This window comes from Haplochromis burtoni, unplaced genomic scaffold (genome assembly GCF_018398535.1).
Source record: "Haplochromis burtoni strain Fernald_Lab_line unplaced genomic scaffold, NCSU_Asbu1 Contig_34, whole genome shotgun sequence".
NCBI lineage: Eukaryota > Metazoa > Chordata > Actinopteri > Cichliformes > Cichlidae > Haplochromis > Haplochromis burtoni.
The window spans coordinates 3,136,826-3,154,058 of NW_024582395.1; the positions used below are offsets into that span (position 1 = coordinate 3,136,826).

The 17,233-nt window shown below is 39.5% G+C and overlaps 1 long non-coding RNA gene across 1 annotated transcript; it reads right to left on the reverse strand.

Annotated features, from left to right (window-relative positions):
• Positions 1-200: 200 nt before the first annotated feature.
• On the reverse strand, positions 201-1,211 carry LOC102309372. Its single transcript, XR_315579.3, has 2 exons — positions 1,107-1,211; positions 201-441 (listed from the first exon to the last, which is right to left on the reverse strand). It is a non-coding gene; the product is annotated as an uncharacterized LOC102309372 (long non-coding RNA).
• Positions 1,212-17,233: the final 16,022 nt, after the last annotated feature.

Sequence of the window (17,233 nt, forward strand, 5' to 3'; positions counted from 1 at the left end):
TTATAGGTTACGGGTAACAAACAACCATTTAATCACCTTTATATTAGAGGTGATTATGCTGATTAGAGTCACTCACTGAATTCTACCTTTTATACTAGCTTTATAGTATCCAGGGGTTGGAAATGAGTCCTATATCTTGTTGAATTCAATTGGCTAAATCTGTCACAGGGTTTGAAACGGACTCAGGCGCAGACCAGAAATCCTTGGCAAAGGAGACAGTGCGTTTATTCACAGTATACACACACACACAGAAAAAGACCAGTTAGAAACAATCACAAAACTCGCAGATTCCAATTTGCAGATTTCAGAGAGACTGACGCTGATGGCTCAACAGTCCAGCGAAGAATGACACAGGTCCGCCATCATAAATAGTGCTTCAATCCGCTGGAATCAACTGCAGGTGTGACGGTGAGCACAGGTGCATGGGCCAAGGGCGGGAGCCTGTAATGAACACCACCCCAGCAGAGGAGAGATGCACGGGGACCATGACAAAATCCACAAAGAGCAGTGAATATCGTAGAAGTACCACAAGTCAACTGATCACAGTCTGTACACAAAGAAAAATCTACTGAGCTCACAAAACAAATCATCATGTGAGTTATTTCTGGGTAATCCTTTTCCTTACCCTGCACCGCTGCCCCTGATCTAAGTGTTCCCCCACCTGCTCAATCCTATTTTAACCCATGAGTCTAAGGAACCATTTCATGATGCAGGTGAACAAAGGGAGAGCATGAAAGCGATACTATGCCCTCTTCAAAAGCCAGAAAACCTTCACATCCCCAACCCTACGATTTATATCAACCATCAGGTCAGCTAATAGCTAGTTCTTTGATATTTTTGCATAGTTATGAGAATGAAACTGAGCTTTTTTTCTAACTCTCTGCACAAAAGAAAATAAGCATGTTTCTAAGAGTGTCAAATCATTAATTTAAAGACAAAGTAACTGGGTCATATCATTTATTCTGCTTGTCTTTAATTAATTATTTGCCCCACTACGAAATAAATTCATGATTTCATCGAGGGGCGGGGGGTGCAATTGTGTTGCACATAATTATACAGAAAGCGAAATTTATCCATAACACCATTTTTTAAATGAGGCTGCTGACCTTAGGTTCCTGGCATCATCCCACAGTTTCTTCCCTCTGCTTTGAAGCCCAATACGGAGGCTGATTTCAGTGGTTGGCCTTTCATCATTAGTGTGGTTTAAGAGCTCCATGTGACTAACAGGAGGAGAGTATCCAGCATAGCAAAGAGAAAGGGGCATTTATTTCTTATCACAAACTCAACATTCAATCCTTGTTTAGGTCTTTGTATCAGTACTCTCTTTTGGTTTCAGAGGTTTTGTATGCGTTTTTTTAGCAATATGTTTTAGTCCACTTCTGAAAACCAAGAATCAGGCCAGCAGACAAAGACAGTAAGAACTCTGTGCTCTGTTAATACAGCATACTTCTTTGCTTAGCTGCTTTTTTGATGATATTCAGAGGTCCCATTACTCGTTAAGCTCTCAAATTGTGCATACACTATCTATTTTTGTGTGGGTAGTTTCATGCTCACAGCACTGAATATTATGTTGTCAGACTTCCTAATTACTATACATAAAAGGTTAGGGCATGTAGAGAAGGTAAAGTAGCTGCACTGTTTAGGCATCAGTAGCATCATATAATCTCACATATACATATATACATATACATATATATATATATATATATATATAATTATATATTATATATATATTATTATATATATATATATATAACTAATATATATATACTAGGGGTGCAACAATACACAAAATTCACGGTTCGGTTCGATACTTTGGTGTCACGGTTCGATATTTTTTCGATACAAAAAAAAATATTCATGCCTTTTTAATTTGTCATTTATTAAATTTTCACGGCACATTCCGCACCACATCTCTGTGCGTTCATCATTTGTTTGAAGCCAGCTCACCTCCTGCAACTACTTTTCCGAGAATACGTGCTTCTTTTGTGGTTCGGACTCCTTCTGACATTTCTTTGGAGGTGGAGGAACATCACAGTAATTGCTTAAAGGAGCTTCTTCGACATCTTTAAGAGTTCTAAACAAATGTCTGTCCTCCTCCTGAAAATCTTATGTATGCAAACACGCGTTGCAACTTCTTATCTTGTGCCCGTTTTTTATTTTGACAGCGAATGCGCACCTGCGGACCACTTATGTGCAGCCCTGGTTATTTCGCTTGTCATATTGCAGCCACAGAAATTCTTTTGTCCATGAAACCATAAAGCTGCACTTTCTTTTTGCCTTATAGTCTGATTTGTCATAACTTTTCCGTTTTGTGGTAAGCTTTTCTTTGGCTGTCACTTCTTCACCCTGACCTGTCTTATTTGGCTCAGCAGAACTAAAATATTGTGGCGAGCTCAGACAAGGAGGAGACGGAGGTGTCGTTTGGTCTTGCTTCCCGTGAGCTAGCCAGGGAGCACAGCCGTTTATTGACATCTGCAGAAGAACACTGCCGCTAGCTAACTGCTCAGCGGCAACAGCACAGCAGCAACAACAACAACAACAACACCACAGGGCGCCCTCTGACCCCGGAAGGACACACCGTCGCAGCGAGAGGGCGTCACCCGTCACTATGGCAACATAAACAAAACATAACTGTACAAACCCGCTACAATATATATCCTGCTGCTTTTACACATGCACTCACATAACGCTCAGCGATTCTCTGCGCGATCAACCTCTCACATGTTTAAGCTTGCTGCGGGAGATTTCACTTGTCATGTTTGCATAGTAAGCTAACGATTGATAAGACGATGTCAGAGGAATTGGTGCGCAAATTATCATCACTCACCAATCAGTGCTGTCGCTCTCTATACACAGTTCACGCGATTGCAAAGTGAAAGCAAAAAACAAGCGCAAATTCAAACGCGATTTCAATATGTCACATATTGACAGTGGCTCACCGATGCCAATGACATAATTACCCAGCTACATTTCCGAAAGAATGCAAAAGCATTGACATATATTTTTCCTTCCTACAATAGCCCGACGGGCAGGGCAGAGATAGATTTTGGTAGCCCGACTGGAAAAATCGCTAGCCCCGGGACGTCGGGCTAGCGATATTGCGAGCCCTGTATCTGATTGAGGAATCACTCATCTTTGGAAAAGAGAGTTTATTACAGAGAAATGGCTCTTTCCAAAATAAAAGCTATACTATCCGCTTCTTCTGGGCTATATTCTCAGCAGCATATTAAACATATCAGGTCCCCATAAGGAGAATCATGTGCTAACGGCTGTCTAAATGACTCGGGTAAAGTTTGTAGCATGCGTGCTTGTTGTTTTTGTCTGCTTCCACTTGTCTTTGCACTAGGATGATGTCGGGTAAATGTGCAGTCATATTCGTTGTGTTCCCACTAGTGCTGTCAGCGTTAATCTCGTTGAAATGACGTTAACGCCACAACACGGCAAATCTCCGTTAACGAGCTACGCGGCCAACACGTTAACGAGCTAACTGCGCTAACACACTAGCTCCCACCCATGTAATTGAGCATTGCGTGGCACATCCAACATACTGTTTTACTTTAGTCCATGACGCGCTTACCTTCAGGGTCATACGTCACATGAAAACCAAAATAATTCCAAACGCCAGATCTGAATGAGGGTGGGGGAGGTTCAATTTGCCATGTTGCAAGGAGAGCTTAACTTCTGTCTCGCTAGCTTGCCCTGCGCTCAGTGAATCTGCGTTCGACTACTCCGCCTAGGCTGCACTGTCGAGCGCAGATCCACTGAGCGCTCAAAACAGACAGCATCGTCAGAAGGAAAGTTGATAAAATAAATTAAAAATTTATTTTGTATTGTTCGATACATATGCCTACCGAACCGAAAGCACTGTATGAACGGTTCAATATCGATACGAGTATCGTTGCACCCCTAATATATACACACACATATATATATCGTCGGCAGATGGTCTTGAGACAAGTCATTTGAGATGTTTAAGATAAATATTTCCTGTAAGCTTACTGTTAATAATAATAATAATAGTACATTTGTACATTTATAGGCGCCTTTCAGACCCTCAAGGTCACCTTACAGTAGCACGTAAACAATACCATAAAAACATAAGAAAAATGTATATATAGCAAACATGGTAGATAAAATTTAGATATAAACAGTCATAAATGTATAAAAGCAAGTATAAAAACTGAGCAAGGTAAAAATGGCCTAAGACAGATCAGGTGTATGCAATTCTAAACAGATGGGTTTTGAGTCGTGATTTAAAAGTGGTGAGACAGTGTGTGGTCCGTAGAGAAAGTGGAAGTGCATTCCAAAGTCTCGGGGCAGAACAACTAAAGGTTCTGAGTCCCAGGAACTGACAGAAGGGAAGCTGAAGAAGAGCGGAGTGTACGAAGGGGTGAGTATGTATGGAGAAGATCGGATAGATATGGAGGAGCAAAGTTATGAAGCACTTCGAAAGTGAGAAGCAGGATCTTGAAATTGACACGGAGGTGAATTGGGAGCCAATGGAGCTGTTTAAGAACAGGTGTTATATGTTCAGTGGATCTAGTTCTGGAAATAATACGAGCAGCTGTATTTTGAACCAACTGCAGTTTATGGAGGGATTTATGAGGTAAACCATAGAGAAGAGAATTACAGTTCTGTTACTGTTCCAAGAAGATAACACGCTGGATGTTAAAATACGCATGCAATGTTCCCATGCCAGTCATTTGATAATGCTGAATAAACAAAAAAGCCGATCTGCAAAGCACTGAGCTGATTTTTCCGGTAGCTAAAAGTGTCTACTTTAATAGATTTAGCATTACTGTATATTTGTACTGTCCTTATGCATGTGTTAAGTGCAAATTGTTTTGGATATTGTCACTTCTGTTAGATGTTTGATTTCCACAATAGAAAATAAAAAATATGTTCAGTTTTCCGTTAGAAGCCTTGTTTTCAAATTCACCTCATGAAAGTGGGAAAAGCTAGTTTGGGATTAGTCTGGAGTTCAGTCCTAATCCCAAAAGCAACCTAAACAAGAAACTTGAAGTCTGCATTGTACCTGAGAGTGAAGAGAGGTGTGGTAACATTTCGAGATGAAAAAACTTTCTATTTACAGAGATTTAGAATTTCTCAATCAGCCCAGGGAGCCGTCATGTCATTTTTAGAGCTAATGCAACCAAGCATTCCAATGTTTTATGGAAAATTCATGTCAGACACACATTATTCATCCAAGAGGCACATCTTTATGCTCTGTGAAAAGCCCTAAAGTTTAAGCACTGCAAAGGCAGAGCTGGTACCACTTGGCATGATCTTATAAAAGGAACAATTACTGATATTCAGTGACTAATTCATCCTCTTCAGGGTCTGAATGACATTTTTTAACCACCAGATGGTCTTTACAGTAACTTTCTTTTGGGGGCCGGACCAAGCCAGCAACACCACCAGCCTTTTCATAGTTAATTCATATAGTGAGTAACAGTGTTATTAGAGATTGCTTGAAACCCAGCTTGTGGTGGAACAGAATAATTGATTTTCTGGATACTGTGTGAGAACTTTCACTGTGCAACTGTGCAAAAAAGTTAAGTATACTCATATAAACATTAAAAAAATCGGAATTTCTAATATTTTTTTGAAACTCATGCTTTTAGAAATATATTTAAAGAGCAACTTAACATTCAGCTGGGGGCCCAAGTAAAAATGAAAAAGTAAACCATTCCTATTTACACTTCTCTATCATTTGAGGACAATAACACCAGACTGCATAGCTGAAAGTTTTAGAGATGCAAAACCCAAACCAAATACTCAACTTGGCACTTTAATTCAAAAGCGTGCATGTGTGCTCATGCTTTAATGTACAATCCCCTTGAAGACATTTCCCACTCTTATTCCAGGGTGGGAGGGGTGGATGGAGATTTTGCAGTGAATGATTGTTAGAGGCAGATCTCCCCCTGTGGATGTCACTGTGTGCCAAATCACAAAAGCAATTGACTGTGTGATCAGAGACTGGAGGGGACCTGGGAGAAAAGAGGGTAATTTGATTGGCATGGGTGTTATTGATTGACAGCAGCGAAATTCCCTAAATTGCTTATGAAGGATGGTGACCAGTGAGTGTTGGAATGAACGATAATGAATCACGACACCAACCTAACATAAATTGGCATCCGCTGGTGATTAAAATCTGGTCACTATGAGCATCTCCTACACCCACAATCTACCTTTGCCTGTTTGTGCCTGCTATAGTCACATGTGGACAGACACACGTCACAGTCACATTAAAAATGTTCAGTCTTTTTTTTTTTTGTGGCTAAAAGAAACTGTGCGACTTCTCTTCCAGAAGTAGCAGCTCACAGTGAGCCTTAGGCTGCAAGCAGTGATCAAAATCAGCTGAGCTTTGGTGAATACAAAGCGCACAATTGAGTTCTTGACGTAGATAGAGATAACTGCGAGTCGTATAATGTGTCATCAAGGTAAATTTGGCCACACATGTGAGTCTTGTATGAGTTATGGAGACACAATTGTGCAGACGTAATTATCACAGCTATATCCTGAGATGTCTCGGAACTTCCCCTCACAATCCAGTCTGGCTATAGTACAAGTCTGCCTTCTGAATAGGATCCATATGTGGGTGGATGCCTAATCATCTCAATATTCTGCTGGCTGAAAGTACACTAAATACTTCATTGACACCACATTTAGGATGCAGATGAACACCCACACCCGGCAGATATACATTAAAAATATTCAAAGCAGTTATGGTGAGTCACAGTCAGTTGGTGAAGTGCCTCTAATGTGGAGATAGTTGAGAGACGCAACACTTGGCTTGAAAAATGTGTGAGATTTATACACCTGTGATAAATTCGTTATTGGGACTATAATCACCCAAAAGCATATGGTTGTTTTTTAACTGTTGTGCTAAAGACAGTCTCAATAATAGCGGTAACTTTTCACCACTGCTACTTCCATAAATTTAAGACAAGAAGAAGGAAATAGTGGGGGGAAAAGGAGAAAGGCAGGTGGAGGTCACTGGCATATATGTTTATACACCATAAAATAAAGTATTACTCCAAATGCTGTAGGATCTGAATACTGAATTGTAGCAATAAAATAAAATAAAAAATAAAAATCAAATTTAAAAAAATAAAATGAGGAAGAAGAAAGAAGAATGTTGCACAGAGTTCAGGAAGGAGTTGAGACAAGCTCTGAGTGGTAGGGAACAGAAATACAGCTGAAGTGGTGAGGGGAAAATGCCAAGAAGGTATTTGGTGTATCCTATAGACAGAGTAAAGAAGACAAGAAGAGTTGGTGGTGTAATGAGGAAGTACAGGAAATTATTCGAAGTAAGAGGTTGGCAAAGAAAAAGTGGGATAGACAGGTAGATAAAGAAAGGAGTATTGGGTATAAGAGAGAGGTATAAGAAAGCGGTCGCAAAGGCAAAGTAAAAGGTGATGCTGGACACTGAGGGAAAGGAAAATATTTATTTCAACTGGCTTCTAGGAGAAACTGTGCTTGAATATTACGTGCAGCAATTTGGGGTGGTTAAGGACACAGATGGAAATGTACTAATGAGTGAAGTGAATGTGCTGAGAAGAAGTACTTTGAGGAGCTGATGAATGAAGAAAATGAAAGAGAGGGGGAGCAAGAGAGAGGAGGTACAGGGGTCAGATGGAGGAAAATCATTGAATCGGCAAGTGCAGACAATTAATAAGAAGGAAGTGAGGGCAGCTATGAAAATGACAGATACAAGAAAGGGGGTTGGTCCAATGACCTAATGTGGAGGTAATGGAGATGTCTAGGAGAGGGGGCAGTGGAGTTTTTGACCAGATTGTTTAACACAGAGAGTGGGAGGAGGCCTGAGGAAAGGAGAAAAAGTACTGCAGCCTTTTTCAATTACTAGGGTGATTTGCAGAACTGTGGTAACTATTGAGGGAGAAAGCTGATGAACCATGCATTGGGTTTATATGGGAAAGAGTTCCTGAAGCAGTGAGGAGTATGGCTCCATGCCAATAAAGAGCACTACAGATGTGATGTTTGCTTTGAGAGTGTTTATGGAGAAGCATAGAGATGGTCAGAAGGAGTTGCACTGTGTGTTTGTGGATCTAGAGAAAGCATATAATAGAGCACCAAGAGAGGAACTGTGGTACTGGATGAGGAAGTCAGTAGTGGTGGAGCAGTATGTGGGTGGTGAAGGACATGATGAGGACAGCAAAATAGTGGTGAAGTGCGCGGTAGGAGTCACTTCAAAGTGGTGCTGGGATTACATCAGAGAGCAGCTCTGAGGCCCTTCTTGTTTGTAGTGGTGATGGACAGGCTGACAGATGAGGTACTGAGAGTGGGGAGCAGGTGGAAGAGAGTCTAGAGACGTGGAGGTGTCCACTGGAGAGAAGAGGGATGAAAGTAAGTAGAAGCAAGACAGAATACATGTGTGTGAATGAGAGGGAGACAGGTGTAACAGTAAAACCTCAGGGAGCAGAGTTAGTGAAGGTAGATGAGTATAAATATGTATCATGTATCATATCATCCAAAGCAATGGGCAGTGAAGACAAGAGAGAGGTGAAGAAGAGAGTACAGGTAGGGTGGAGTGGGTGGAGGCAAGTTTCAGGAGTGATTTATCACAGAAGAATAGCAGCAAGAGTGAAAGGGGACATTTACAAGATGGCAGTAAGACCTGGTATGTGTGTGGTTTGGAGACGGTGGCGCTGACTAAAAGGCAGGTGGCAGAGCTAAAGATGTTTAGACTTAAATTGGTAGTGACGAGAATGGATTATAAATGAGTATATCAAAGGGATAGCTCAGGTCAAGGAATTTGGAGATAGTTGAGATGGTTTGACATGGAGGAAAAGTGAGAAAGGATTGGAGAAAGCTGCCAGAAAGGAGGAAAAGAGGAAGACCTCAGAGAAAACTCATAGATGTAGTGAAGGAGGACATGCAGAGGGTTAGGGTGCTGGTGATAGAGAGAGACGATAGAGCAGATGATTCACTGTGACTATGCTTGATGGAGCATTGACAAAAAAAAAAGAACAGGAAGAAATAAAATAAAGTAAACTTTCATCCTGTCACAGCTGTGATTGGCTCCAGTCCTCCTGCAACCCTGAACTGGATAAATGGGAGAAAAAATGGATGGATGCAAAATAAAATGAATAAATGTTGGCCTTATTTGACGATATCATAGAATATTTAATAATTAATTTATGCTTAAAACATTTTTGTTAAACCAAGTTTCCTGACCTACACTAACCTCACCTGTACTGTATACACAGGTAAGAAAGGAGAGTCACAGCATACATTTCTGACTAATCCAAAGAGGGGATCCGGAGGCAGGTTGGGTCTACTGGTGTTTTTCAAGAGAAGGGTGACTAGAAATCAATACAGAGTTGTTCTGAGTGATCGTCTTTATGCCATGATCAAACATTTCTGTCCTGATCTGTCTTTGCTTCCAAGAAGACAAATGTCTCCATCCACAATAAGGGCTCAGTAAATGTAATGTAAAACTGATGTGAATCACATGACATGCACTTCACAGTGATCAAAAACAAGAAATGCTTCTCTGGGAATCTGTACTATGAAGACTTAAAGCAGTTGTAAAGTCAAAAATGGCGACGACCTGTTGCTCACAAAGTATGCCTAATAAAGTGGCAGTTTAGCATTGTTACGGCCCTGGGCCTTGGAGAGAGTGAGACTACCCTTTTGTGCTTATGCAAATCTAAGTGTGCCAGGACTCGTAGATGACTGGCTGCTGGGAGTCCTGTGCCAGCCTTCTTTCATGCAGATCACAGCATGCCAGACCTCGTGGACGATTGGCTGCCTGGAGATCCCATGACCACTCCATGACCAATTGACTGGCTGATTGTCTGCACCTGGGAGTATAAAAGGCTGAAGAGCCTTCAGACTATGGTGAACTGCTGCTCTGAAGTGAACATGCAGTGTCTTCCTTGGCTGCGGTGCATGTGAAGCTTGTTTGTTAAACCTGTTTGCTGTGTTGCTCTTTGTTTAACCCTTAGCTTTTACTCTTGCCTGTTCTTTTCATTGTGTATTAATTGTTTCCCCGGTGGTCTGTTGAACAGCCCCGTCGGTTTTCAGTTTAATGTTTGTAATAAAACCCCTTATTAACTCAGATTTCGTGAGAGGGCTTGTGTATGTTTCTCCCCTCCTGTCGCCTAGCAGAGGGGGTCGTAACAAGCATATATTATAATGGATCAAATGGCTCTTTAATGTGAAAGGCCTCAGTTGTAGTGATAAATCTAAGGGAGAATTACAAACCAACACTGCGTTGTACCTCCTGTCCTTGGAGCTTTTCCCCTGTTTTAACTCAGAGTTTTGTTTTTCTTGTCTCTTTACACCAACTTTGTTTCTAGTAGCAGCGAGCAGGTGGTTTAAACAAAGCTCTGGATCTGTTTTACACAGCTTGCACTGCACTAATAAACAGAATGACAAAGTACAATGATGAGTGAGTATTGAGCTTTATTCATCAAACAACAAGAGAGGACGGCTCCAAATAAATGCTAATGTTGCTGTGCATCTGTTAGATGAATAAACTTACATTTCACCTAACTACATAGATAACAGAAGATAACAGTGTGCCATATGTTATTCTGCTGCCCTCAAGAGAACATAAAATTAATTAAGGCTGCTTAAAGAAGGAACCAAACAACAAACTTTAAGCAGGAAAAAAAGGAAAGTCATCCCACATATTGTGATTTATTATGCTCTGATGCATCCATTCGGCTGGCGTTTCTTTAATTATGTTTGTGAGGGCTATGGTATGTTGTGCACTGTCCCGTTGAGGCTTTTAAGATGGAGAAGGAAAGGAAACACCTGTGCCTCATCTGAAAGACTCTTCAGGAGAAGCTCCTATCCAGCATGTTTTCTTTCATTACCAGCATTGGTTTTTTATGTCACATATGAAATAGGCATGACTTTGGACCTTTGGGGCTCACTCCAGGTGATTTCACTGATTTACATGGCTTCACCTGGAGAGGTGAACTAATCAGTGAAATTACCTTGGAAGAATAGCAAATCCATCAGTCCTGCATCAATACTTCTGTGCCTAGATACAATGGAGAAAAATTTCCCCCCAGATGTCTAGAAAATAAGTATTTCCTCAAAAGATGGATCAAAAAGAGGTTTGAGATGCACTGAGTGCTTGGTGTTACACGCACAATCAAGTGTGCAGCTCTTCATTTCCCCATCTGTTAAAACTGGCTCAGTAAAACACAGCACTCACTGAGAGTCTCAATGATTACCATTCAGTCAAGATAAAATCTATTGCATTTCATATTGGCAGTTCTTTATTTTTATGTTGGTTTGGCTCCTTAGCTTTGGCAATACTTGAGATAAGTGAACACTGAAAAATTTTTATCTGACTTGACCTTTCCTTCTTTTGACCTCTCCCGTATATGGTGTACAGTTTATCTGCATTGCCATGATAATCTGCTTTTTTGAAGCAGCCAGATCACAGAGGCTGCAGAACTTGGAAAGACTCTGGCCTGCATTAGGCTTAAACACAAATCAGGTGTAGTTGGACTAATATTTGTTGAGAATTGGTTAACTGGAATAATAAAAATAATGAATAATATGACAGCACACTCAGTGTCTTTCACATGCACACAGGTATACACACTAGCCAGCCATTTTACACCATACTTGTAATGGGTTGGACCCCTTTTGCATCCATGGCACAGATTTGAAAAGCTGCTGGAAACTCTGGAATCTCTGGAGAGAGATCCAAACACATCCCATAGGTGATCTGTTTGGGATCTGGTGATTGTAAAGGGTGGTTGGGTACAGTTTTTGTGACATGATGTGTTATCCTGCTGGAAGTGGCCATCAGAAGATGCGTAGGCTGTGGTCATAGACATGATCAACAACAATACTCATGTAGATAGTAGATGTTGGCATTTAAACCGTGCATGTTTAAGGGGGCCAAAAGTATGCCAGGAAAATGTCCTTCTTACCATTAAACCACCACCAGCAGCCTGAAGTGTTGATAGACAGGATGGCTCAAATGCTTTCATGTTGTTTACACTAACATTGAGATGTTGAGGTAGTAACTGACCTCGGGCATCAACTGCTCACTGGATATTTTCTTTTTCCAGCCACTCAGTAAATCCTAGACTTTAATCTTAAGTTGTGTAGACCAGTAAAACTCTTCTTTCTACTAGCCAGTGTTCTGGTAGGTAACAGGAGGCTAACAGGGGTTACAGGGACTGTTCTGCCATTAAATTGTTTATCTAACATTCAATTATGGTATAATATGAATGGCCATAGGGGCAGGAAAATCTGTAAAAACACATTAAAATACAGTTAAAAGTCTAAATGTTCACATTTTCTGAAGATGTCTGATGAGCCACATAAAAGTCTTTGCCGGGGCCCCGGGCCTCATGTTTGACATTCCTGCAGTACATCAGCATTCTGAAATACTTAGAAAACTCCTCTGGCACCAACAATTGTCTCACATTGAAAGTCACCTAAATCACCTTTCTTCCTTTTTCTGTTCCCTTCCTTCTTCTTCTTCTTCTTCTTCTTCTTCTTCTTCTTCTTCTTCTTCTTCTTCTTCTTATTATTATTATTATTATTATTATTATTATTATTATTATTATTATTATCTGCTATCACTCTCATCAGTACAGCTCTGCTTTGAAAACGGTTATTAATTAAGTAACTTCTGTCGGTGCTGTGCTTTGGAAACCGAATTTCCCAGAGGAACCCACCCGAGGGATTAATAAAGTTTTATCTTATCTTATCTTATCTTATCTTATCCTATCTTATCTTATCATCTTATCTTAATTATTAATATTCTGTTTTTCTTATGTTTTGCTTGATTGTTTGTGTTTTTTTTTTTTAAATTTTATTATTTTAACATGTTCAAAATAAAGCTGCATAATGAAAAAGTATAAATACAACATAAAAATTAACTAATGAATAAAAGCCCCAGGTCTCTTTAATTCTTTTCATTTATTGCATGTTTATTACTTTTTACTTTCTCCCCAAATTTTTGGGATACTTATTTTATTTATGTATTTAATTTTATCTTGTTGAATGAGAGAATTTTATATAATTTATAAAACCGAATTTTATTCAATTAGAAATAAGAAGTTTGTTGCATAGTATAAACCACCTGTATTTATGTATATGTGTATGTGATAATAAAACTACCGCTGCTTCTGAAATATAAATTATTATACATTATACAGATAATGTATAAAGAATCGTTTCCAACACCTTGTTGAATCTATTCCAATATTATTATATTGCAGGTATATAACATTGTCACAAACAGCAAGGAGATTACACTATTCCATTTCCGGTAGACATCTTTGAACGTGAGTTAGACCAACTGCACTTTTCTTAAAAGCTCAGTTATTTTTCTACGGTCTCGATTTTGCTGTATTTTTGGAGGGGAGTGAGGTTTTTGTGGATACAGGAAACGTGTTAAAAACTCCGGTGAGTTATTTTTTAAGCACACTGTTGTGGATTTTAAACGCTTACCTCAGAAAAAAACAGATGCTGTGATGTTCATTGATTGCGCACGCGGGGCTGCTAGCTTCTGAGCTATCTGTGCACAGGTGCTGTGGAGCACTTCATGAGGCAGGTGAGCAGATGTGAGAACAAGTTGACCCACAGGACTTTTGATATTTGCCCAAAGCTTATTTAATTGGCACTTTTTTGCTCTGCAGCTGTAAAGATAAAACACTCCAGGGGCTGCTGTGTTTGTTTTGGGATGGTAAATATCAGAAACGGGCTGCATATGGTGAATCACGAGCCCAGTCATCTTTATCTGCTCAGTCGGTAAGGCCAAGTTAGCTAACAGCTAACGAGCCTGCTCAGTCTGCTGTAAATCTAGGGATAGCGTTTTGATTACTGTTAATTGCCCTGGGTAGCCAAAAGACTTTCTTAGAAGAAGTATGTATCTCAAGTGCTTTGCAGTGTTTACAGGTGTTGGTATGCTGGGATAAATGATTTTGCCCATTTTTTTTTTGTTTTTGCTGACAGTGCTGGTTAATGTTTAAATAATAATCACATCTTTTTCACCCTCTAGTAAGATTTTTATTTTTAATTTTTTGGTATATGCTGCATTTAAAGTAGAAATGGCAAAAGCCCACAAGGCCAAATAAATATCTAAAATACAGTTGAATTCACAACTGTAAATGCTTTTTTTCTGTTGGTGTCTAAGCAGTAGGAAAACAAAGTGTTTTTTTTTAAAATTCAAATATTTTAAATGTCAGCATTTTGGATCCATTTAAACAGATTATATTGCAGTACATCAAATCTTTGGATTAGGTTAATTAACTGGGCACTCATAAAAATACTGAAATAGAGGCTACAGCAAGTAATATGGTTAGTGAGACTTGCTATGATATATGATTTGGAGATAGTGATGCTGACAAAAAGACAGCAGGCAGTGCTGGAGGTGGAAGAGGTGAAGATTTCCACCAGGAGTGACCAGCATGACAGGATTAGAAGTGCATCAGAGGGACACCTCCGATCGAGGAGTTTGGAGACAAAGTTAGAGAGACAAGGTTGAGATGGTTTGGACATGAGTAGAAGAAGGATAGTGGATATACTTGACAAAGGATGTTGAATACGGAGCTACCAGGCAGGGGAAAAATACGAAGATATCAGAGGAGGTTCATGGATGTACAGAGGACTGGTGTGACAGAGGCGAGTGCTATGGACAGGGTGAGACACATTCAGATGGGCGCCGCAGAGATATTTATAAAAGTTTTGCATTCATTTCTTCTTTCTCTTTCATTTGATGTATTTTGGCATTTTTTTTAATACTGCAAGTTTTGTAAATTTTGTAAAAGTGATTATTGATATTATTACCACATTTAAGAAAAGGCCTATGCACTTTTTTCTGACATTCTGCCTTGGCTATTATGTGGCTGTAGTTTAATCATAAAAAACAACAACAACATTGTGCTTTAGTCAGAGCCTACACGTAAAGGAGGCTCTGAAATATTAAACAAGTTAACAAAGTCGGCACAGATCATAGTCTGTGATACTTCAGCTTTCAGCCAGTTTCACCAGATATTTCACCTTTCTTTCTTTCTTTCTTTCTTTCTTTCTTTCTTTCTTGTGATAACTTCTTCGGAGTATTTTTAGTTGCTGCTTTTAACCAGCTGCTGAGCCTTTTCACATTATACACAGTTGCTGGTTTAGTACAAGATTTATGGCTGGGCAAATTCAGCCCTTGATGCTTTTTAGCAATAAGAATGATAACATTTTCATCCCTTGGTTTGCAGAGAAAAAAACTGCACATCTCTTCACACGGTGGTGATTTAAAAAAAAAAAAAATCTGATAACCCTGGATTTTCTACAGGTGTTGTGCAACTTAGCTGCTGTAACTCTGAAGTAGTGACATAATCTCAGTGTTGAAGCAAACAAAGTGCATGTTAGTAGTAGTGATATGATGGAAGTGATGCAGAATTTAAGAACTAGCAGTGACAAATATATTTTGTCTCCAAAAGCGGTCTGTTTTATTCATTACAAAAATTTGAACCAGATCACAAAGCTCCACTAAAAATCTTTGTCAATAATCATGTGAAGACAAGTTTGACAAGCCAGCAAGAAGTAGATATTCAGAAATGTTCTTTATGATTGGTTTAACAAGTCTGTTGGGATAATGTTGGAGAGAGTGCCCAAGTACAGGACTCAAAGGCTGTTGGTTCATGCAATGTTCATTGCTGATGCCAAAAAAATGGAGCACTGAGTTTCAACGGGCAAGTAAACCAAAACAGGAATCCACAAAAAGGGCAGAAAAGACACATGGAACTTAAAAGCAAAGAAAAAGATGAGGCTATATATCCACCATTTGGGGTGACTGGAATAAGGCTTGAAAGACATACAGGTGCAAAGAGTTAGACGAAGGTAAATGTATTGAGGGTGCAGGAAATAACATTAATTCTGGATGCAAGAGAACATTAACCTTCAAAGGAAATGTTAAGTAACTAAAGATAGGAGAGAAGAAGGTAAAAATTAAAACTGGAAAATATAAGAACTGAAAAACAATAAGTGTGTTACAGACACCCAGGACCACAACAACATTGGCAGTTACGGTATATCCATATTTTGTTGAACAAAGACACAATTTCTTTAATTTTGCTGCTGTACACAACCTCAGTGGATTTTAAATCCGTCAATATGAGATTGAGATGCGGACATTCAGCTTTAACTCGAGGGCTTTTACTGCAGCTGCTTTCAGTTGGTTCTTCTTTGGAAGTCCTTTTGCTTTTAGTTTTGTATTTCATGACTGAGAAGCTGCTATATTAGTTTGAGCTCAGGTGTCTGAGTTGGCCATACTGAAGAGCACCCCATTGCTTTGTGTTGAGAATCTCTTGGGTTATGGCTGTGCGATATGACCAAAATCTCATATCCCAATATAAGACATATCATCCTGATAACAATATATATCCCACAATAGTGCATTTTCTGTAAATTCTGTGAATCTCGGGCAACAAATAATAGTACATACGGTTATGGGGTAAGATTCAAAATAAAACAAAATTATCCATAAAAGAAAAACGACTTCTTCCACCTCGTACGATTAGCTTAGCTTTTGTGGGCTAAATAACAGCCATTTCTCCCACCTTTTCTCTCCCACCTCTTTTTGAAGTGTTATTGCATATGTCAGCTGTTCATAAGCATGTAGATTTTTAACAGTGTGTCTGAACAAGGTGTTCGTGGGTCGGTTGCTCTGGGGCCAGCACTCAGTGATGGCTTTTTTGCTCGCTTCTTTCCGCCTATCTTTTTGTCTGTGTGAATTATTTCATTTGGAAAGTGTCCAAGATAGTGTCCTGTTCTTGAGTGAGTCCAGCAGTTTGCACCTTTTTGTAAACTCTCTGTATTTACATTTATGAAGATGTCTCTTGATTGTAGACCCTGACTTCTTGAGAGTGTCCTTGAGAGGGTAAAATATTATGATTTTTTTTTTCTCTTAACCATGGAAAGAATTCTGTCATGGTGTACAGCAGACAAAATACGTCTTTCTGAAAGTGGAACAACATTTAATTTATTCCTTTGTTATGTTCTGCCGTGTGCAGCTACCAAAACTCCCATAGAGGTTCATTATCTTGTTAATAGTGTTAGCTCCTCTTTGTGTATGATGCTGGCTTGTGGGCTTCTCTGAGAAAGAAACAAATCATATAGGTTTGGCTTCCTAGTATAACTCATAAACGTACACCTTGAAGCAAATGATTCATAAGCTGGAGAGAAAATGGAGTGGGGAAAGGAAAATTTGCTGCTCCATTAAAAAAAA